Source organism: Mus caroli, chromosome 14 (genome assembly GCF_900094665.2).
Source record: "Mus caroli chromosome 14, CAROLI_EIJ_v1.1, whole genome shotgun sequence".
NCBI classification, from domain to species: Eukaryota; Metazoa; Chordata; class Mammalia; order Rodentia; family Muridae; genus Mus; species Mus caroli.
This window is the reverse complement of record NC_034583.1, coordinates 109,406,892-109,430,527: the sequence shown is the minus strand read 5'-3', so window position 1 is coordinate 109,430,527 and position 23,636 is coordinate 109,406,892. Positions and strand designations below refer to the sequence as shown.

The following is a 23,636-nucleotide window of genomic DNA, read 5'->3' as shown; positions in this document are numbered from 1 at the left end:
TTCTTTACCCCTTCAAACTTAGGCTTGGCATCAAAGAACATCTCACAACAAATTTCCAGGCAGACAGCCATCAGAAAGTGATCAGAATTCCCCTGTGAGTTGAAACTGCCCCCAGACTCGGTCAAAGTTTACCTCTGAACATTTATGAAATTAAAACATATAAGGAGCTTGCCTGGTGAATAAATGAAGTCTTAAGGCGACATAATTCTGATCTGAATATTTACCCTACTTACATGACTAAACTTCCCAGCCATCTCATTAGCATTCATTTAGATATAAATATCTTAACACCACTTATAAATCATTCTTATCTCTTCATTAGTAAGAGCTTCTTAAGGGTCATTCTTAGATATGATACCCTTGGCCAGCTCAAAGTGCTGTATGTCACCATAATTAATAAAACTGTCTATCTTTATGAATGGTGTATACCTCAGGTTCTTCAGTAATTGGATTGAAATAAAGTCTTCTCATATGTTACTTAACTTTACACACATAATCCTCCTGCAGACTATACAGCACCGATCACCCGATACGCCTCTATTTTTATGAGCAGTGTGAAGATGTACCCAGAACTGATTTCTTCAAAACAAGCACCATGAAACAAATGCCTGATTCTTTGGCCAGTGTGCACTAGCCTCAAAACAAACAGGCCATTATATGAGGGGCAGAAAATTGAGATTACAAAGCCAATGAAAAACAAGGCACATTATCAGCTGGTCTCCACTGCAGAACAAAAGTCACAAAAGCACCCCGAATACATGAAAAAGCCAAGCTTCTAAGTTTCCTGCAGCCTTCAACGGCTTAGGGCAGTCACCCCAAATAGAATACAGCTTTCCGTCAGGTGCAGTTTCCCTCAGGTCCTCTCATTTTGATCCATTCAACTATGTTACCAAGCTCTGATCTATTTCTGTCCCCTGCCCTTCATTTCATTGTTTTCAGACTTACCGTAGCCTGCATTTACTCAGAACAGCTACAAAAGTCACGGCGTTTGAAATGCAAGAAAACATGAACTGCAAATACTTTATGAGCCGGCTTTTAAACTTTTTGACGTCCAGCACTATGTGAATAAACTAAATATAAAATAAAAAAAAAATCACGTTGGAATTTTCCAGGCAGTCGTATGACCTCACCCTGTAAATTAGACTCAACGAGGAGGAGTTTTGAAACCACCATTATTCAATGCCATGTGAGATGTTTTTGTTGTCCCCTCCTCCCCCACTCAGACATTTCTAGCTTGAGGGGAGAGTAAAATCCTGTTCGCAGCATGGCCACGAGGAAGGAAGGAAGGAAGGATGGGGCTGCTCTGCAAGTTTTTGCCCTGCTATGGAAGACACGGTGCGTGCAGAACAAGCAAGGATCCAGGCCAGAGTTCCCTGCGTTCTTTTCCCCCACAGTCTTGCTGAACAGTAATGAGAGCAGAGATATGTGCCAGAGGTAAACATGGCCACTCCCAGCCCTGTCCACAGCGCATAAAGCAGTCTTGTTTCTCCTTACCTTATTTGCTGGCAAATTTAACTCTTAATTCGTGTGGCTCTCCCTTGAAAGAAGGAAGCAAGCAAGCAGGGAGAAAACAAGGCTTACGGCTTAATGCTCAATTGCCCGTTAGTTTTAGTTTATTGATGAGACTTGATACGTCCCAGAAGCAAGCAATTAGAAGGAATTTGTTAATTAGAAGGACTCTCATATCATGATATCCTTCTCCCCGTTTCTTTGCTTGCTGCCCTTCAGCAGAGCCGTCAAACCTCCCTTCTCAGAAAGAGCAACCTGCCCTATGATCTGCTGCCCAGAAGAACAACCACAGCCACCCACCCTGGTCCCTGTCCCCTCTAACCTCGCCCTCATCTCCTTGAGGTTGACTGTTCTGTTCCGTGTTTACAGCTGGAAGATTCGCCGATGGACCTTGAGACCAGGCAAGGGCATCTCTGTGGCCCAGCACCCTGAACAGCGTCTGGCACAGGCTGTCTGCCCACCTCACGATTGTTAGCTGAGAACCATCAAATGGAATTTTATAAGAAAATAAGGACCAAGACTGTTCTATCCCCCAGGGCAAACGGAAATTCACCGGATTTCAACTGCACTGGAACTTGGCGCATTCAAGCAATAGTGACTGAATCAGTTTTTCACCCCTACACGCAGTGTCCGTGGATTTCATGGGCCACAGCTGCAGACAGTCCCCTGGGGAACTCAGGGGAGGGGACCTGACTGGGTCAGTAACACAGAGCTTCTGCCAAACCTGGGGGTGGAGTCAACAGGCAAAATGGCGGGTTCTCCACAGAAGGCACTCAGCCTCCCTCTCCTCCTCTGCTTCTCTCAGAAGCTTTCAGAGGATGATGTCAGTGGAAAATGACTCCACCATGCAAGCCAGTTATAGTAGCATCCCCACAGATCCGAGCTTAACTGTACTCAAACTGTCAATCAAGCAACATAAAGCAGAAAAAAAAACCCAATAAGTCCTTCTCAGTCTAAGCTCTTTTAAAACTCTGTGGTATCTTCAAGCCCTACCCTTAGGGCTCCAGAGACCGAGGTAATTCATGTATTACGTTAACTGGAACATACAATCCTACACCTCTGTTACACCCCAGTATCCTCCAGGACTGAAAACGGCTAGTCTCTGTGGTTCCAGACAAGCGCCAGGCCTCACACTGTGCCCTACAAAATCACATGTTCTTGGTGAACACAGCGTTTCTACCGAGGTCAGGAGTGCTAGTGCCCTCACTGTCCAGCCAGGATCCTGAAAGTGAAGCCTCCCTGAGCCAATCACAGGGCCTTATCTCTGGTGTTTTGACCCTCAATAGAGAGCTCTGGCTCCTGAACAGAGGGCATGAAAATGGCTGAGGGAACCTAAGCAATGAGCAAAGTCTATAAAGAAAGCAGACTACTGCATCCACGTACCCACTCCTCTCTACCAGCACAGCCTAGGGAACGACAAAGGAAAACCCTTAGTAATTGTGCCTGGTGTTCCCAAGATCCAGTCTGTAATTGATGGTTCTGGGAAGTCTGGGAATGTAGGTGGATTGGCTCAAAATCCCACCCATTTCCTTGCAGCTAAGCCCAGGTTTGGGGAGACACCATCTCTGGTCTGTGAGTACAGGTCCAGCCTTTCCTTGGCAGCTTTGGAAGGCATCAGAAGTGTGCAGAACCAGGCAGGCCATCTCCTTTCGGAGGAACTCCATGTGTGTACACAGTAGGAGCTCATTTCCTCCTATTGGCTTTTGTTCAAGCAGTTTCCTTTGATAGAGGATGTATTCAGCTCTCTGGCACGGCTGTCTATTCCAGGTATACTACTCAACTCAAGCAAGGCCTACTCCAGCTGCAGTCAGACCCAACTCGCCTACCTTAGCTTGGCCTCCCCGTCTTCTATTTTAGGTGAATACTTCTCTATTCTCCTATCTGGGATTAGCACAGAGTCAGTCAGGCTTCTCCGTCTTTGGCAGGCACACACACACACACACATGTGCGTGTATGTATGTGTGCACATGTGCATGTGTATGTATGCTCTTATGCATTTGTGGGTTGATCCATAGGCGTTATTCTGACTTCTTGATTGGCTGTCGATCATTTTCTTATGCTTTCTTTCCATGCTAACAGGACATGAAACAAACAGGTTTTAATCCATATTCTCTAAAGGGAGGGACTGGGCTTTGTGAAGATGATTCAGAATGTATTTGAAAATCTTTCAGTTATATTTTGATTGGGACATATTTTGAAAGCCTTTCTCAAGTAAAAGCTGAAAAGATTTTAGGTACCAGGGTATTATACACTTCTGTTTTCACTCCCTCTGTTTTTGAGTTTCTTTTCCACTATTCTGCTCCTGTTTCGCCCTGTGCATTGATCAAATGGATTCTAACCACACTTCGTTCTTTGTGCATGATCCAAATTGTATGACCCAGAGCTCTGGCCAACACCTAACTTTCAAAAGTCTCTCTGCTATTGATGGGCTCTCAGTTTTGGGGGATGGAAGTGACTTCTTCTAACACAGGCAACTGGGTCACCACATTCAGGAAGGATGTGGGGTCTGTTTCCAGGAAGCACCTGGAAGCAAGCACCCTTGTTTATTCTCTCTCTGGACAACAAAGCCATTGACCTTCCTCCAGGACTCCAGTGCCAGAATGACTAACTGACAGATGCCACCAGAGTATTTCTTAGCTCCAGAGAAAGTCCTGCACTCATTCATTCATCTCCAAAGTTTAAATTCAGGAGTTGGGTCCTAACATGGTCTACTTACCATCTGCTTAAACAACCTAAAAACAGGCTGAGTGGAGACAGAATTAGTTTTATCTGTGCCAAAACAGCTCAAGGCATGGCCGACTATGGAGACTGTTCAAGTGCTCCATTTTCACACATGCACTGTGTGAAACCCTTCAGATATAGACCCTCCTGTTTCCAAAAGCAACTACATTTCAACTATGCTAGAAATACAATGACTCCTTCAGTCTGAGATAACATGTTTCAGGGTCTCACCATTTCCACCAAATGTAAACATACCCCAAAGCCTAGCATAAAATTCTTTTTTGCACCATGTAAGGCCTTCTGCGTTCTGCCGAGATAACAACAGGGTCTTTGTGAGAGAAAACAAGAGTTGAACTTGCAAAATGCTTGAGTTGAAATCACTGATCATCCTAGAACTGCTTAGAGGGCTGTTAGGTGTATACCTACCCCCCAAAATATATCTTAACTATTATGTACGTGATCTTTAAAATTGGGTATGCCTTTTATGTAGGTGATCACATTTAATCCTACTCATTAGAGAAGTAGATAACCCATCCTATTTGAAAGATGGGGAAACTGAAGTTCAAATGGATTAGCAAAGTTGCCTAAAGTTGTGCTTCCATCCTGCAGCAAGGCCAGTGTTTGGATGTGGAGCTTGAACAGCCTCTAGGAACGAGAGCTAGGAAGTCAGTGAAGAATGTGTCTAAACCACTGGATTCTTCCAATAAATGTAGACTCCTGGGCTCCATCCCAGATATCTCAATTCAGTGTCTTGGGGCACAGGCCAAAAAAAATCTCCTTTTGTTTTTTGTTTTGTTTTGTTTGGTTTGCATTTTTGTTTGTTTGTTTTTTAATTCAAACGTCCAAAGAGTTTGAGCTGCCAACAAAACCAAGTCTGAGAGCACTGTGATCAATCAGCTTTTGCAATGGGGATGGCAAAAGTGATGTCTTTCTTCTCCTGGAGTCACTGTTGGGTAAAGCAGGTGTGTTATTGATACTTGGCCTTGTCACATCCTTCAAACCTCACTCTGGCCTTGACCATAGCGTGCTTGTCTTTGATTAGGTTTTCAAGTGGCTAGTCTCTCACAGGGGAAGAAACTGGCCAATCCATTTTGTGAGTTGTTCCTCTGCAGAGGAACACAACCAAAAGTGTCACTCCTGTGTCGATTAAGCAACTAGAACTTGCTTCTAAAAAACGTCCGACACTCTAGACAACTCCCAGCTCAGAATTTTAGCCCTAGCCTTTCTCTGACCACTCCCCTTATCCACCAGCATTCCTCTGTAAAGTCTGAATAAATAAATAAATAAGATCCCTGGTTGAAGATTCTAGGGCAGAGCTGGCCTCCCTTCAGTACCATAAAGCACTGCTTCACAGGACTGCACGCCCAGGGTGACAATGGATTCAGTTTACATTGCAATGGAAAGTTCTGCCTGTGTTTGGGTGGATGATGAGGCATGGATTTGTGTGAGTCTGACTCATAGCTAATCCTCATCTAAAGAAATGCCTGCCTTGATCATAAAATACTTCATTCATTCCATCTTATTCTGAAAATATTTGTTGGGGTTGTACTGGTTGCTAGACAAGCCATACGTGAGGATTACTACAGGCCACGCTTAGCACACACACATCTCTCAGGATAGCTTATAGTAAGTAAAGGAGCAATGCCCTGACCCAGGGAATGAGCAAAACTCAAGGGAAAATAACAAAAGAAAGACAATGTTGCCCCACCATGCTGACAGCAGCCGTGTTTCTGAGCCGTGGCTAAGCCTGTAAATGATACAAAGCTCACCTTCAATTAGAAATGAGGATCAGAGCAGTCCGCTGGCCTCTCCTCAACACACTTATTCTGATGAGAACAACGCAAGTCCCACAAAACCCTGGACGCTTCCTGGAGGAGCACCGAGATCTCGATTTACCACCTGCCATTAGACTTACCTGACTCTTTTCACCTTCCCCACCATGGAAGAATCCAACCTCTTCCTGTAACTGCTCTCAAACTCTTTCTTCCCTGTGGCTTCAGGCGCTCCATTCCCAGAAGCTGCTTCTGACTCAAAGGTCAGCAGTGTCCCCTGTCAGCCTAGCACACCTCCCCCACAAGACCCACCACCCACCTTCACCCTGTTGCCTCTCCCCTGCCCACTGCACCTCCTTTGATTGCCATAAACACCACACACTTTTCAACAGCTATACATTCCATACTTGCAGGAACTTGTAATCCAGTGTTCCACTCACAATTCTTCCTAATGTGTTTCCAAAGGCCAGGCTTGCTTTTTTTAACCCCCCTCACGCCAGGACTACATGCCCAGCTCCCACCTTTCTCAAACTTCAGAATCTGCCATTATTTCTCACAACCCTTTGGTTATATAAGCCCTTAATGTAGGGCAAAGTGGATAACATCCTCTATTATACAGACTCCAAGGTACTGGGAGATGTCACAAGGCCCACACACCCGGGCCGAGGTACACTCTTTGAAACGTCATCATCTGCTGTGTATGTGTATGTCCACAAGGAGCCTAGGCTATCCCCTTAAATATGCATTCTCTGAGGCTGTGCCATCAACTTTTTTCTAGATTACTTGTGTCCTTAACAGACTCCTGTTTTCATCTCAAATATCAGCCTTCTGCAGATAAATACCAAATTCACACCATGGTCTGCACACCACAAAGCCTACACCCACACTTCTCAGAACACCTGGAACCCCAGCCTCCAACACTGTCTCCCCATCCATGTCACCTAGAGTCTCTGGTATCTCTGTTTGTGTCTCCAGGTCCCCTCTATACTATTTCCCTTACCCTCCAGTAAGTCCCACCCAAGCCCCTGGTGCCTGGCTCTGCCTCAGTACATCACTTCCTGGTTCTTCAACATTCCAGCTCCTGGAGCCTTCGGGGCTCACCCAAGTACCCCTCACCTGGGTCTAAATCAGCCTCAGGCTACAACTGATCCTATCTCACATCTGTTCGCAAACACCTGGTGGCTGCTGCATTCTAATGAAGTCTGAGGCCCAAGCTGTAGCTAGCATTCAGAGACACCTGCAACTCAGCCCATGCCAAGATCTCACTGGCAGACAGGCTCTGGTCCAAAGAGTATGTCTGCCTGGGTGCTTCCGAAGTTCATGGCATGCCATGGGACTTCCTGGAGGCCATTGGAGATGTTGTCTCCTCCAGGAAGCCTTCCCTGGCTTGTTTGGATGGCCGAAATCTTCTCATAGGGGGCTTTGTAACACAGGTTACACACATAACCTTTACACAGTGACTTGACCACGGAGGCTTTAGCATGGTAGCTTTATCACTGTGGCTCATCCACTCTCCTACCTTTCCTCTCACACACTGTAAATACCACAAGGGAAAGGGAAAGGGAAGATTTGAGCAATACCTTTAGTATATTGTTTCTGTAGAGCTTTTCATAGTCAACAGAAACTTCAAGTAGAAAGCAATGATATTGCAGGCCAAGGCTCAGTGACAATGCCATCAGCCCTAGCCACACATGGAGGGCCCTCTCTGTGGGCAGCCAGCACTGTCTTCTCATATCCTCATGTGATTCTAGAGAGATAACTGATCATCCTGACTTTTAAAATTTCTCTGTGCTGGGCGTGGTGGTGCACGCCTTTAATCCCAGCACTTGGGAGGCAGAGGCAGGCGGATTTCTGAGTTCGAGGCCAGCCTGGTCTACAAAGTGAGTTCCAGGACAGCCAGGGCTGCAGCGAATCCCTGTCTCGAAAAACCAAAAAATAAAATAAAATAAAAATCTTCTGTGTGTGTGCATGTGAGTGTGTATATGTGAGTAGATGTGGATGTGGGTGTATGTGAGTGTGTATGTGTGTGAGTGTATGTGTGTGAGTGTATGTGTGTGAGTGAGTAGATATGGGTGTGTATATGAGTGTGTGTATATGTGTGTATGCTCATGTATATGTATGTGTTCATGTATATGTGATATTACACACACACACACACACACACACACACACACACACGGGGACTGGCCATCAATCTCAGGCACTGCCTACTATTTTATTGAGACAGGGTCTCTCGTTAACCTAGAACTCACCAAGTAGGCTAGAGTGGCTGGCTGGTGTGGCCCAGGGATCCGCCTGTCTCTGCTTCCCTAGTGCTGGGATTACAAGCACACATTGTTTTGCCATGTTGTGTTTTATGTGGGTCCTGAGGATCAAATGAAGATGCACTCTTCCTGACTCTGCCATCTTGCCAATCCTATATTTAATTTAACTTTTGAAATGCACACTCCCTCTACCTAAATAAAGCAACAGGAACTAAGAGCCACACTGTGAAGGCTGAAAGACAAAGGGTTACAACCTGAGGGACCTGCTCTTTCCTCTTTCTACTGATCTTAAAATCCAGACAGAAAAAATATCCTAAAAACTAAACTCTCACGTATTTGAATAAAACAAACATGGAGCAAAGGCGATATTTGTGCGTAAAATAAAAGGGAGTAGCAGTAATAATCACTGCAGTCCTAATCAAGACTGGAGATTTCTTTCCTTTCCTAGTTTGAAGCATTACCTCAGGGCCCAGGGGTGCATGTCCAGTTGAGTGGCGTGGTCTTTTGCAGTTCTGGTTTCTAGTGAGATTGGTGGTATTTTGAGACTGTGAACCACCCACTTGCAGAAGCCCAAAGCATAAGGAGAGACATCAATGAGGCAGGAGAAGAGGCCTGAGTGGGAGCAGAGGTAGCCAGAAGCCCTCGGCACCAGCCTTCTCAGTATTTTATAATAGCTAGCAAGGAGAAGCACAATGTTTTTATAAGGACAGAAATGACCACAAATCCTAAGTGTTTAGCCCTCCAGAGCTTCACAAAACCAACATACATCCAGACGAAGAAATCAGACATAGCCAGGGTCTCAGGGAGCGCCTCACGGTCTCCTTGGTCCTATCATTCTGTGAGGGTAACCAGAGGGTGGCCATGTTCCCCTGGCAAGGCTGGCTTGCTACATTTCAAGCTCTCTCCTTGTACCAGGGCGGCTGCTCTCCCTCCAGAAGTCTCTTCTGGCAGCAATTGCCTTTCCTAAGCAGGAGGGGGAAAGTGTGTGTGAGGGAGTAATTTTGTGTGTAGGAGAAAAGTGTTTCTAATTTTCAGTCCTGTGAACGTGAGGGGAGATGGAAAAACGTGAGGGAGGGAACCGACTCAGTCAAAGCCTTCCTGGCTCCACTGCCCCGCCGCCGAGGCTGGAAGGAGTCCAGAGCCGGGCGGGCCACTCTGAGGACTGGATGGTGTGGTCCTTCTACGTGCCTAGATAGGTGAAAAAGGATCAGTCAACAGCAGCATGGTCCCCAGGAACCTGCTACTGTACTGAGCAGAAGGTTTATCGCCTTCGGGAAGTTACCAACCTAACTCCAGGATTTTCTGAGTTCTGCCAAACTGTAACAGGAACCTCTCACCTCAATGGCTTTGGAAGTCAGGGTGGAGAGGGCCAAGAGGGCCACTGGCTGTGATACACTCAGACCCTCAGACTAGCTCGTGTTGTCCTGACAACATGCGCAGGCCATGTTGTTGATCTTTCTCGCCTTTTAACTCCTCAAAACAGGAGTTTTGGACAAGAATATCGAACGCAATTCTACAGCCACAGACATGAGCTTGAGCGTTTGCACACACCTGGTGAGGAAAACTCGGCCAGGTATCAAGCTGCAGGGTGTTGAACGGTGACATTTTCCAAGTCTGTATGTTGGGTTCTCCCAGCCCCTCGGTGGCTTTTTCTCGTCAATGATTTCATCTGATTTGGGTTATGCAACACACCTTTTAGCCTAATATGGGGTTGGGAGTGGATTCATGCTACTTAGTGGTCAGTGAGCAGATTGACAGTTTTCATTGAAAAGGCAAAATTCCTCTATGGTGGAATGTGGGTGGGGTCTGTTATGCGGAAGATAAAACCGGCAGTGGGGTGGGGGAGTGGGAGAGGAAGTAAGGGAGGGAAGGGGAGGAAGAGGGGGGAACACTGGCAGAGAAGGAGAGGGAAGAAGGCAAGAGATGAGGGAAAGAGAGAGAGGAAAATGGATGGAGAGGGAGGGGAAGGGAGGGAAAGGGAGCAGAGCAGGAGGGGAAGATAGAGAGGGAGAGGAAAGGAGGGAGAGAAAGGGGAAGGAGGAGGGGGAGGGCGGTGGAGGGGGAGGGGAGGGGCAGGAGGAGAGGGAGGGGAAGAGAAGGGCAGGGAAGGGGCAGGGAATGGTAGATGGAGGAGGGGAAGGGAGGGGGAGGAGGAGGGAGCAGGGGGAGGGGAAAAGGGAGAGGGAAGGGAAGAGAGGGGAGGAAGCAGAAGGGGAGGGGGCGGGGAAGGGGAGAATGGGGCCCAGTGTGTGCTAGAATAGAAGCCTAGTGATCTTTACTTTAAACACTAACCCAAGGGTTTTCCTAACAAGAGTTTGCCTCAGAGCTAGGCCCAGGGCTTGCAGCTTGCCCTGGTTTTCTTCACATTGACACCTGGTCTAGGGCAGGGAGCTGCTGGGCACTCTCCTCTCTCCCTCATTCTGTGTAGGCTCAGGCGTAACTAAGGGAGAAAACCAGAAAACCCCTTCCTTGTTCCTCCCTCAGGAAGAGAGGGAGGGTGAGCACAGCCTGCTGCCACCGGAGCTGAGACTAATTAGTTCCTTCAGTGACCTTGGCACCTACCTACTGATGGTACAGGGGTCTCTGGGTGTCTGAGGAAGAGGGCCACAGGCCAGGACGGAAATTATCACCATGTGGGTGGAGGGGAAGGGGAAATGCAAAGAGTCCGAGGCAACCGGAAATCTGCAACTTAGGGTTCTCCCCTGGGCGTGACAGCCAGCGTGTCTTCTGTGTACGCATCTGCATCTGCTGGTCCGGCTATCATTTTTAAGCCAGTGTCGAGCATGCTAGCAGATGTGCCCAGGGGGAGCATACTATTGGGGTAGAGGGTGATCATTGTGAAGTCCTGAGGAGCATCCATCTGCTTTTCCCACTGCATTTAGACCTGAGCTGAAGTGAGGAAACTGCTCACCCCTTTCTCTATCCTGGCTGGCTCAGGATTCCCTAGGATCCTAGGTTGCCTAAGTGTATGTACCATATCCTGAATAAGGGAGGTGCTAAACTGAGCCTATCAGAAACTCCCAACCTCCACTGTGCACAGACTAGCCTTCCGTGGAGACGGGTGGCACTGGGAGTGATGGGAGCCCCACTTCCGTTTCAGCACCAGGGTCTGGGGGATGGGGCAGTTGTCTAAGTGAACACTGTAGTAGCTTATGTGCCTCTGGCTTGTGCGGGTCTACTCGCTGGCTGCAGACATTAGAAACTGCTTGTTAGAGCTCAGGGAGAAGGTGGATGTGACCTCTACCAGATCAGAGACTTTCTCTCTTGGGGTCTCCTCTGATTTCCATCTGTATGGCAGGCAAAGTGCTTGCCCACTTGAGTGTGTCTCCCCAAAGCCCTTTCTCCTCTTCTAGTGCATGAGAGCTTATAACAAGCTGGCAGTAACTGGAGTAGAAGTCCTGGGAAGTAAAGAGTTAAAAAAAAAAAAAAAAAAAGACCAAAGCTGTCCTTTGGCCCTAGCAGCCCCAGAGGCAGCAGGCCCCTTTGATCCTGCCTCTTAATTGCAGCCTAGAAGCACTGAGAACTTTAAAGAAAAGGAACAGAGAGACTTAAGAGATAGGGCTTGTTTTGTTTCCGGAGGGGATGGTCTTCCTGGTGGCTGCCAGGAAGCTGGTACTCCAGGGCTCAAGTGATGGGTTTCCCAAGCAGGACTACATCCTGTCTCAGGCAGGCATCTGACAGAAGAGAGCTCCAGGAATATGATACCTATGGAGGCCACTTGGTAGGGATGCTAGGTGGGAGATGAAACGGGAGAAAGGAGACCATGGCTTAGCATAGCAACAGACAGAGCAGACTGCACATATCCCTGAGCAGCTACACAAGAGCAGTGAACAAACACCCTTGGAGGAGGATAGAACTTCCAGCAGGAAACACTGCACAGGTCAGGAAGCTAAAATAGACAGTGTTCCTAGTCAAGCCCAATAGCAAAGGCCTTTGATGGTAAACACTAGGAAGGCTGAGGCAGAAACACCAAACTCGGCTTCCATGGGCCACAGAGTGAGAGACCAGACTGGCTATTTTAGCAAGACCTTGCCTCAAAACTTAAAATAGAGAAAAAACAAAGGATATAGCTCAACGAACGCATCCCTGGCGGCGGAGGCCCTGGGCTCCATCTCCAATAATTCCACAACACAACAGATGCGTTTCTAGGAAAGTCTCTCAGGTAGCAATGTCAAAACAGCACAAAACTCCTTAGACTTGCTGGGCGGTGGTGGCACACGCCTTTAATCCCAGCACTTGGGAGGCAGAGGCAGGTGGATTTCTGAGTTAGAGGCCAGCCTGGTCTACAGAGTGAGTTCCAGGACAGCCAGGGCTACACAGAGAAACCCTGTCTCGAAAAACAATAACAACAACAAAACAAAACAAAAATCTCCTTAGACTTGAGTCGGCCTCTCTGTCTCTCCTCTCTCTGTCTCTCTCTCTTATAAACACACACACACACACATACACACACTCACTCACACACATGCCTGAAAAGTAACAAAAAGGCCAAGTAATTTTCAGCAAACAATGAAGATAACCCCGCCCTGGCCATGACCTGGTTCTACACCAAGTTCCACCAGCGGCCGTTCCTGTCCGCTGTGTTTAACTGCTCAGGGAATACTGTGGCAGGAGCATTCTCTAAACAAGCCCCTTTCGAAGTCCCCGCAGAGGCACTCTTGACAGAGGAACCACACTCAATCCTACCAAGGTGTGTCTGTCCTTTGGCTCTTGATTATCTTGTGACCTTAGGAGGTCACTTTTCCTGTGCTTCACTTTCTTCATAAAACATTTTAATGGAATTGATGAACACGGCTCTCAACAGAAGGCTGGCTATATAGTAGGCACTCGATAAACTCGATAAACATTTGCTCTGTTTCACTCTTAAGAGGTTATTGGTCAATTAAAAAGCATGTCCACCCCACCCTGCCTCATCCTTGGGCGGACTAACAGGCATCAGGCAGGAAAGACTTCCCTTAAATCAGTTTAGCTCCATTCCTGGTTCCAGGAGAGAACTAGAGAAAGAGAGCCTCCTTGGTGACAGAAAAAGAGGAAACACCCCAGAGGAAGAGGAAGATAAATGATCTCTTCTCAGGCCTGGACTTCTCCCAGTCCTCTCTGATGATGTCTTTGTTTATTGACTGTAACTTAAATGTAGCTGTACTATGAAACCAATGTCATGCCAAAGGCATGTAACACATCCCCATGTCAAGCTAAAGGCATATAACACATCCTCTTGCCATTCCAGGTACACATAACACACCCTGCTTACTCCTCATGCCCTTTCAAGAGAATGAGGAGAGAAAGCTGGTATTGGTATCTCAAGGAATGAGTGAAACTGGCAGAGTCCCCCAAAACTCATTCATTGGGTGTTTAAGGTCTAAGGTAGACACATTAGACTTCTGGCCTTTAAATCCACCTGCCACCTAGCAAATAAGTACATAAACAAGTAAATAAATAAAGCAGGGGGTTATTCAAAGCTGAGTTTTAATACATGTGTTTCTTAGGAAAGAAAAAAAAGATCTCTGAAGCTGATACACACAGAGGCCTTACTTGAGTGTAGGTACCAAGAAGTTTCTCGAGCAAGTTGTGAGTCTGTGTCCATGGCAACCACAGACATCTTAGGCATAGGAGATGTCCACAGCTGGGTCCCTGTAGCCTGGGAGACAACATTAACATGATCTGACCTCTAAGCAAGACTGGTCCTGCAGCAGCCTCCTGGGCCAGTGGTGCTGGCGTCCAAGGCTGCACAGGCTCTTTGGGTGAGCTATTGCAGACCCATCATCCACTGGCACTCAGGTTTCTGCGAAGCTGCCCAGTGTTCCAGATCCTCCCTATGGAACAGGATGTGTGGGACCGTCATCTTTATCCTCTGGGAGCTTGTTAGGAAAGCAAACTGTTAGCCCCACCCCAGACCTACTGAATCAGAATCTACATCCCTTATAAGATCCCCAGGTGACTTGTAGGTACATGCAAGTTGGAGCAGTGCTGTTCTGGTTTAGTCCTTGGAGACGTCAGCAGGAACACACCAACTACCTCCAACCACACCAAGGACTTTCTCATCTTGAGAATTGCTTCCAAGCAGTCCTTATGGCCAGGTTCAAGAGAATCTGATAGACTCAGGAAGAACAAGACACTCAGGGTCTGGTGACATCTCACTCTGGAATTACTACCCCGACCAGTCCTGCAAATAGGTATCTTAAAAGGCAGATGCAAACACCTTGATAATTTTGCTTTCAACCGTTCTGCCTTTGAGAAAAAAAAATGTACTTTTAAGTCACCTGTACGTATGAAAGACGCAGTGATGACTGTTCCCGCATACGCCCACCACTCTGTGCCTTCAAACATGTCTATGAGCAAACGCTTGCCTCCAGCAGGATCACTGCCAGAGCCTGGTGCTAAGGAGGGTGAAATACGTGTAGGAGGCTGTGATCGTTAATTCTGATTGTCAACTGGATGGGATTTAGGATTACCATGGCAACAAACCTCTGGGCCTGGTTATGAGGAGGTTTTTAAGACTGGAAGAACTGAGATGAGAAGGGAGACCCCACCCTAAGTGTGAGCAGCAACATTCTGAGGATGGAGGGGTCCTAGGTGAATAAATGCAAGGCGCCGGGCTCTGGCTTGTCTTTTCTGTCCCTCACTGTGGATGTACGCCAGCCAACCTGCTACCATGATGGACGCACCCTCAAACTGTGAGCCAAAATAGCCATAATTTCCGTTAGGTGCTTTCCTTCGGTATTTTGCCCAGCTACAGGAACAGTAAACAGACTCTTCTTACGGATTTGCACAGACTGGGATAGGGTCCTCAATAGTTTTGCTTGCTTTATAAAAAAAAAAAAAACCTATTTTCTTCTTTTATGTATGTTTAGTTTCCTGATTCTTTTCGACCTCCTAGTTTCTTCTGGGCCACTACTGACTAATTTTTTTTCAAAGCTCGCCATTGGTCGACTAACTGCCCGTTTCTCTTTACGCTTACTCTCTCCATGTGGTGTTGAGTATGCGTGACATCAACTATTGCTTCAAGACAGCTGTCTCAGGCGTAGACATCGGCAATCAGGGAACTAGGCTGTCCACTGCCCCCTCCTCTCTTTGTCAAGTATAGATATCTATATCTATAAGATAACGCCACAGGTATACCCCACTGTTGGCGATAGTTCGATGTTGAGAAAGCTTATGGCTCATTGTCTCCCCTCCTCCTCTGAACCTCTTCTCACGGCTGTTCTCTTGTTCTTCCTAGGTCCCTTTCCAGTCACAGCACCATCTGATAACACTGATGCATTATCTCTTGTGAGAGAAACCATAATGTATTTCTGGCACTTCTGAGCTCCTGCAGCACCTCCTATTTTTCCACCACAATGACCTTCGGGTCCCTTTCTCCTCCACTCTCCTCTACCTCTTCCCTACATTATGCCTGGATTATTGTAAATTTTTTCTGTCCGGTGGCATCACTCACGGCTTTTCAGCTCTACCCTACCTGATTGATTCCAACTGCCCCTGGGTAGCCGGATTCCTCACTGTCCCCTAACACTGGCTCCATATTCTGTAGTCAACACTTCTTATGGTTCCTTAACCTCACTGTCCCTCTTCCCTGACCCCCTGGGCTCTCCATTTTTGATCATAGGCTCCTATTATAAAATATTTTGTAAACCAGAAATAACCATCATAATAATAGTTCCTCATTTACAGACGAAATTCTTGTATAGCAATACCAATATGATCTATACATCATCAAATACACATGACAATTGAGAGTTCAAAGGGATCCACTAAATAATATATAAGCTGAGCTCTCTACTTACTAATAAATAATCTTATCCTTGGCCTGGGGTGTAGACTTTTCCCAGTAGAAAGGCTGATTTAGACAAAATGTTTTTATGTAGAGCCTTGAAGTCCTCGCTACCATCTGACCCCAGCACAGCTTTTCTTCCCCAAATTCTCAGAACTTTAAAGCCATAAGAACTAAATCATCTACATCATATAAACCTCCTCAATGCTTTTAGTATGATTAATTGAAGCTTGCATTTAGGATGCCAGAAGTTTATAGATTTTTTTTTTAGGATAATTCAATCTCTTAATTAAAAACATTACTGTCCTTCCCAAATTGCTAGGGTTGAGCTTTGCTCAACTGCATGACATACAGTATACGAAAGCTTCAAGTTAGACCATGGTGTGATTCATTTAGCTCAGTAAGTATCCTATACATAACTTTCTATAGGCTTCTCCTAAAGTAACTTCCTCACTTTGGGGTTGCTAAAACTAGTAGCATGTTAGTTAACCTAACTCAAACCCTGTTGTCATTTGATTTGTTAAACAGGAAGTGGGAATTCTGACCACCAGGGAAACAATAGACAGAAAACTTAAAATAGCATATGTATTTAAGATGCCACTGTGACTATTATACTCAGAGCTTAACAGAATGGCGACTGCACACATCTGAAATGTCTAACACGATTCATGTTTCTACCTTGAAACTGCAGTATTTTCTATAAGTTATTTTCATCTTTCTTATTTATTCAGCTCAAAACCTACAATGATGGCTCCCTGTAGGACTTGAGAGTCTTGGAGGCCCGAGTTTACGTGGTAGCCAGGCTGGCTTTCACTGAGACATGGCCGTTACCAAGTCTACAGAGAATTCTTCTCCTCTACCAGCAAACTGAGAGTACTGTTGATTGGGGAGGGCTCTAAGGACCTTCTAAAGTTCCAATTGCACAAGGTATGTGTAAAGCAGCTTACCTGTAATGAATACCCCTAAAATAGTCATTTCCAGTCTCCACATCCATCTTTCTACCAGTTTAAGAGGCTCAGTGAGATGCTCTCAGGGGAGCACAAGGCCATTGTTGTTGCTGTCTTTGTTGACTTGGTTATTCTCTGGCCTGCAGGACATTATGAGGTGTTCATAAAACACCTAACAGCCATGTGGCTGGGTTGGGGTATAGGGTCAACTTTGGCTTTATCCTGAAGCTTACCCAAGCAATCCAAGCTGAGAATCTACCTCTCTGAGGGCTTTACCTTTGTGTCAACTAGGTCTAAATGGAATACTGTCTAAGAAAGTACTTAAGTGGTGACATGACTCTATGTCCTCACATCTGGCACCTGGGATATTCACAAGTTTATCTTGTGCTTTCAAAATCCAAATCAATTAACCAAGGGGGAAGGTAGAATACATGCGCGTGCGCACACACACACACAGACACACACACACACACACACACACACACACACACACACACACAGCAGATGGCAGCCCAGGCTGGTCTAGAACTCACTATGTTACAAAGCATGACTCTGAACTTCTGATCCTCCTGCCTATAGTTCTTGAGTGCTAGCATTACAGGTGTGCTCCACTACACCTGGTTTTATGTGGTAGGAGGCAGAGATTGACACAAGGCCTCAGGGACATCAGGCTTCCACTCTGCCAACTGGGGTATCCCCCAGTCTTCCAACGAATAAAACTTTTAAAATCAAAAACTCATCTTCTGGAGTTTTAGTCAGAGTGCCTTAAATGAGGCTCCCATCCTGTAACTCCCCACTTCAGCTGTTCATGGAGATGATGCCAGCAAAAGCCCTTGTCAAGTGCAAGGAGCCCCACATCTGTCCATTATCGTTCTGGAGACAAGTTGTGTGTTGGTCTCATCTTATCTCCTAGCTTTTGTGCATTTTGGACAGCTCAGAAGAGCCCTGCAGGGTTCCAGGGCATTTTCCACGCTCTCCTGTTTCCGTAAAGGTGACTTACACCCCACAGTTCTTCCACAGCCAGCTCACCATGGATGTTCCTAATGGTGGCCTAGCTCCTCTGTCAATGCAGACATGAGGCTGATTTAAAAAAAAAAAAAAAAAAAAAGCTTTGAAAAGTCTGCGTTTCCAGCCTCCTCTCTCAGGTCTGCCCCTAACTACAGAGAAGAAATGTTCTAGCAGGAGCAAAATCTCCCAATCACTACCATCAAAACAACTTAAAGTTTAGAGGGGAAATCAACTAAAACCAAACAAGCCCCTCCTGCACTTATGAAAGAATGTGGGGAAGTAATCCCCCAGAGGCAGCATCGGGTTTCCTCATAATTGCATCATGGGCTGCTGGGGGCAGGCTGAAGCTCACAAGTGTGAGCAGGGTCTAAGATTTCTCTTTGTTCACTGGCTGGCATTTAAGGCTTTATAAACGATGTGCCACAGCCTTACCACTTCAGGCTGAAGCTCTGGTGGCTGAGACAGACGCTGAGTACTAATCTAATCTGCATGTTTCAAGCACTCTGACACACCGCGGCTCACCCGCTTTATGTTAATTAAACAACAGGAGTCCAGCCGTAAGAAATACAGTAGAGTAGAGAAAGAAAGGATAGATATCTAACATCTAAAAAATCTTTTTATTTTAAGTGTGTTTCATCCGTCCTCTAAACACCAGAGTCACCTCTAGACTAAAATCAATATCTGATGGTTACAATGCTAGCTTAATATCAGCCAATAAGGATGTCTTAAAGCCTTTGAAATTTAGGCTTTTACGACAGGTGTGTATGTAATGACACACGAAGGTAGGTAGTAGGTAGCCTGAAGTCCTAGCCAAGCCCAAGACCCTGCCCAAAGGGCGCCTAACAAACACTTGTTGACTGATGTTGGATTGCTGACCCAGGAGACCTTTAAACAATGAATGCTTTGTCAAAACACTAAAAGCACGTTGTGGGTCCAAGACTTTTTTGTCATAGTGAGGGGGCGTAAGAGAAGGTCAGCTGAAAGCTGCCCACCGTCCGGAGCTCAGTCTCAGCACACAAAGCTGAGGCCTAACTGAACAGACCTGTTTTGGCTCAGCGCTGCAGTGGAGGCCCGGCCGAGGACTGACAGAGGACTGACAGACACAGCCCTTGGAGGCCCAGGCCTGGAGCAAACGCTGACTCCTCACTGAGACGTTACTCTTACTGCAAGGGACACTTTGTATACATTTTCAAGAAGGAAAACAAAACAAAACAAAAACTGGAGTAACTAAATGATGGAGACAGACAAAAACAAACAAAAAAACAAACAAAAAACCCACAAAACCAGCAGCAAAACTGATCCACCAAGGCCCGGATAAAACCCACTTCATCCTCCAAGGAGGGAAATACCAAGTCCACAAAGCGGCAAGTATCCCTCTCTCTAGCTGAGTGGTTCTTTCCAGAAATGAAGCTTGGGCTCCCGACTCTTTATTAGTAGTATTATTTTCTGTAGTCTCTTTCCTTCGTGCCTCACAGGCCTTCAGGCTGAGCCTCCGCAGCTTTTGCAAGGAGGAAGAAGTGTCCTGTTCTCTGTGGGGTCGTGACCTTGGAGTCCTCGTGCGCTCACCTGATGGACTTCTGACTTGCTGATCTGCTATGACTCAGGCTCCTGATGGCTTCCTTGTCTCTGACACACCTCTCTCCAAACTGCCCACCTGCTTCCTCGTTGCCAGATCGCTTGCCTGACAGGCCAGCAGTAGCTGCTAACCTCCCAAGGGCCTCTCAGGGGTAGCTCTCTGTGGAAGTGCTGAAGGCACCCAAACTCCCTCTCGCCTCAGTCCCATCTCTTCATTAACTAAAACCCTTCAACCACTGCAAGCCCCCGACTAGCTTCTGCACTGCTACTGTTTAGTTATTTTGGAAAATGTAAATGAGTCAGCTTGCCTTTCTTCCCACATTTTTTTTTCATTGCCGATAAGAGAATGCAAGAAGAAAGGAAGAGATAAATGTGTGTCACACTGACCCAACTCCTTCTGCAGGAGGAATTTGCTAGAGCTCAGTATCCAAGTTCCCCGCTCCCCATTCCTGCTTGAAATCCAGAGTACCTGCTCTTGGATCTCTATGGCGCTCCCAGAGCTTGGGACTGGCTGGGAGCCATGTGATATTGATTTGTTTTCACCATGGCAACAGCAAATTAAAACAACGAGCAGAGTGAACGCAGGCTGTTCAGCAGCAGAGCCGCATGACCAGTATATTTCACAAGCACCTTTTCCTCCCTTCCGCCGGGTTTTAGCTCTCCTTCCCTCCACACTCATAGATTTCATACAAGACGCAAAGTCAGAACTGAGAACTTCGGCCACCACAACTCTAGGAAGCCCACTGCTGGCAGAAGCCGGCCTACCCAGCAGCTTCTAGAACATTAGGTGAGAGGGATGGAGGAAACGCTAACAACCATGCCTTGACTTCCTTGGAAATTTCATTTGTTGGCTTAGGCATCTTTAGAAAACTTATAAGAAACAGAGAGACTGGAGGGTTTTGTATTTTGTAGCCTTATATCTAAACAGCCCAAGACATTGCCCACAATGTTTCCACACAGAGCCCCTTCCCTTTGTACTTTACACAGTGAATTGTCCCAGGAGACAAACAACTTTTGTTACTGTTGTTTGTACAAAACAGGTCCCTAGAACTCTAGGAAAGTGTAATAAGTATTATGTCCCTGAAGAGAAACTGAGGTAGGCACTTGCTCAAGGCCACACTAAGTAAGTGGTGCAGGAGGCCAGCTGGTAGTAGGGACTCCAGGGAACTGCAGTGTGCTCTAGCCCAAAGTCTTTCTTTAAAAGGAACCTCAATAAACACTAACCTTTCTCCAGAGCCATACAATCAAGGGTGTGCAAGAGGAGTGCCACCTGTGACACAGGGTGAACAGCAAGGACTAGTGTATTTTATTTACTTTGAGCCATCTGTCTTAGGACACGGTGCTGTATCTAAGAAAGCAGCTGTCACCCACCGTCCATTCAACCTTGAACTTGGTAGCATAACCTGGGTCTTAGGTAAAGTTTCCAGGGGGGCTGGGAATGGGCCCCCTAGGGTAGGACCCCTGGGATGGGACCCCCTGGGATGGGCCACACTGGAAGGCTTACTGAGCCACAACATAGAGAGTTAGACCAGAAAGAAAGTGAAATTCGGCTCCCTGAGGCTGGCCATGGCTTTTCACTAGCCAAGCCAGAAGCCTGCAGAAAACCTGGGCAGACAGGCAGGTAAGCGAAGTTTCCCTATTTGGCCTGTGAGGGGGGATGGATGGGCTGTGGGTTTAAATGGGAAGACATAACTCAAGTCCTGCCAACTGGGAGTTCGAATGTTCCTGGCCTGGACATAGAGAACTATTCCTCTCCACAAGCTGAATAGAAGAACACACAGCAGAAATAGTTGGGGGATGACGTCAGGAGTTCTGGGCTAGTGTCCTGCACTTCTCCTTGAAAGTAAAAACCGTGGTACGTGGCATTGCCCTTATTTAAATGAACACTGCTCTCCCTCAGAACAGAGCAAACGAGAGGAAGAAACTTCCTCTTATATAGATGATAAAATGTCTCTTTTAATTTTTGTTCCTTGTTGCTGCCTAAATATACATATGCCCTAATAGACATTTTCCGACTTAATCTTTGTCTTTTAAAGAGACAGTAAGGCTTTTTTGAAGAACGTTGGAACATTCACGGAGGTGGCAGTTAGGCAAGTTTTTTTCCCCCCTTTGCTTCAGTGCTTGCTAACTATTCTAAAAATGTTACACATTTATTGTAAACACATGCTTCCAAGGCCTAACAAAAAAGCTCGGTTTCCTCAAGCCTGGCAGAAATTTAAAACGGAAAAGGGCAGAAAGAATTCTTTAGCACAGAGAAAGCCTTCCCTTCTCCTGGGCCAAGTGTGTTAAAAATAAATCTGCTTCAACCGTTCTAGCCGCTGCTTCTCGGCAAGAAAGTTGATCTGGCTGGGCATAGTGAGAGCCCAGCTTTAAAAGCTAGCCTGCTCTCATTAAATTATTCTGCTGGCTGTGTGTTCTCATTAAAAATGCATACAGATCAGATAATTGCAGTAAGCATTATTAACCCTGCTTTACTTTTGAATATAATGGTTCCACTTTTAAGCTGGAAACAAAGACAGAGGCTGCCAGGAAAAGCAATGTAAACATTGAACCACAGTGTCTAAGACTAGCCAGGAAGCTACCTCTTCTGCCCTGGTGCTGCTTAAAATGTGCTTTTGAGACTCAATTAAAGCCATTGCCCTGTAGCACCAGGGTGGCCCCCAGTTTCCAAGAAACAGACATATTTTGGTCCCAAACGTTCAGCCGAGGATTATTTAACCAGATTTTTTTTCTAATTCTTAATTTCAAGTATGTTTTCAAAGAACAGGAAACACGTAAACTTTATTCTGTAGCCCACTCTGGCAGTAAAAACCTCCATTATCTTAAGATAATACTGGCCAGGATCTTTCAGATAATTAAAGATAATAATAATAAACAAATCTGTCCTTTAGATAAATAAATAAAAACCTCGGTTTTTTGTTTTTTTTTTTTATGCCTCACCCTGAACGGGCAGCGTAGATTCCAGCTTTGCCATTTCTTGTTCTCAAATCCGAACGTTACGTAAAACTCCAGGGTTTCCTGCGAGTATTCCGTTCGAATTAGTGGAATCGGTCTCCCTGGCTTCCCTAAGCACACACATGGAATGCAGCATACTGCAGCAAACTCTTTAAACATTAAAAAAAAATTGGGGAGGGGGGGGTTGTTTCTCCTACCTTGTTTAGCTCTGCTCGTCTTCCCCGTGTACAGTAACCCCAAGAACATCTGGCAGGACCGAGTGGCCGCGGCTTCTCCACCGCATCATGAGGAAGGGGGGTCCATGCAAATAGTTCTCCGTCCCTGTTTATTGTACTCTGCGAGCCGCCGGCCGTGGCTGGAAAATTTTACCTTCAGATGATGAAGCAAAGACAGTCTAAACTCTGTTGCTGTGAGCTGCAGCCCTTCCTTCCCACAGGCCCCGCCCAGGCTCAGCGGACCAATCCCCAGCCAGCTCGTCAGCCCTCCTCGTCTGAAACTGGTCCTCATAGGATGACTGACACAGCAACACAGCGCTGGCAGGCTCTGAAAACAGTGCGTCCATACTGATGGAAGAGGGATCTCCCTCTCCGAGGAAAGCAGTCATAGCTCCGAGACAAAGTGGCACATAATTGGCAGAGCACAGAGATGGGTAGCTCAGACAAATACGCTTCGAGACACCCAGCCCGTAGCTGGGAGTTGCATCATAAACACTCCGGGAATCACGAAACTCCTAAGATGGCCAAGAAATCCAATTGGATCCCAAACTAAAGTCTTAGGGCGTTTGAGGAAGCATACTGACATAGATGTACAATTCGTTTGTGAGACAACAATTCAGTGTTTTTCATGCAAAGTGATACCTTATGAAACATTTGCAGGCAATTTCCATGACGGAGGGAGGCTGTAGCCAAGTTGGAGTGCACACTGAAGACCAGACCATGCTTGAAGCCCCAGCACACAGCTTTTCTAGAGAGCTGTCATTTCAGTGGCTACTTACTGGAACCCATATATTTCCCATCTAAGTTTCCAGAGCACTAGAGACTTCAATTAGGGGATGCGGAACGACAGAACTGATATCTCTACATTAAGCTTTGAGGCTCTTGGCTGGCACCCACTGGGG

General features: G+C 46.4%; 1 protein-coding gene across 7 annotated transcripts in view; it reads right to left on the bottom strand.

Moving 5' to 3' along the window:
- Mbnl2 (muscleblind like splicing regulator 2) overlaps positions 1-22,953 on the bottom strand; it is a 154,159-nt gene extending 131,206 nt beyond the window's left edge. For 6 of the 7 annotated variants that reach the window (XM_021181445.2, XM_021181449.1, XM_021181447.2 and 3 more), the window contains exon 1: positions 22,717-22,953. The gene's annotated coding sequence lies outside the window, so the exon portion shown is untranslated. Of the gene's footprint in view, positions 1-1,831; positions 3,448-22,716 lie in introns of those variants that run through there. The other variant, XM_029468935.1, reaches the window with a different exon arrangement.
- Positions 22,954-23,636: the final 683 nt, after the last annotated feature.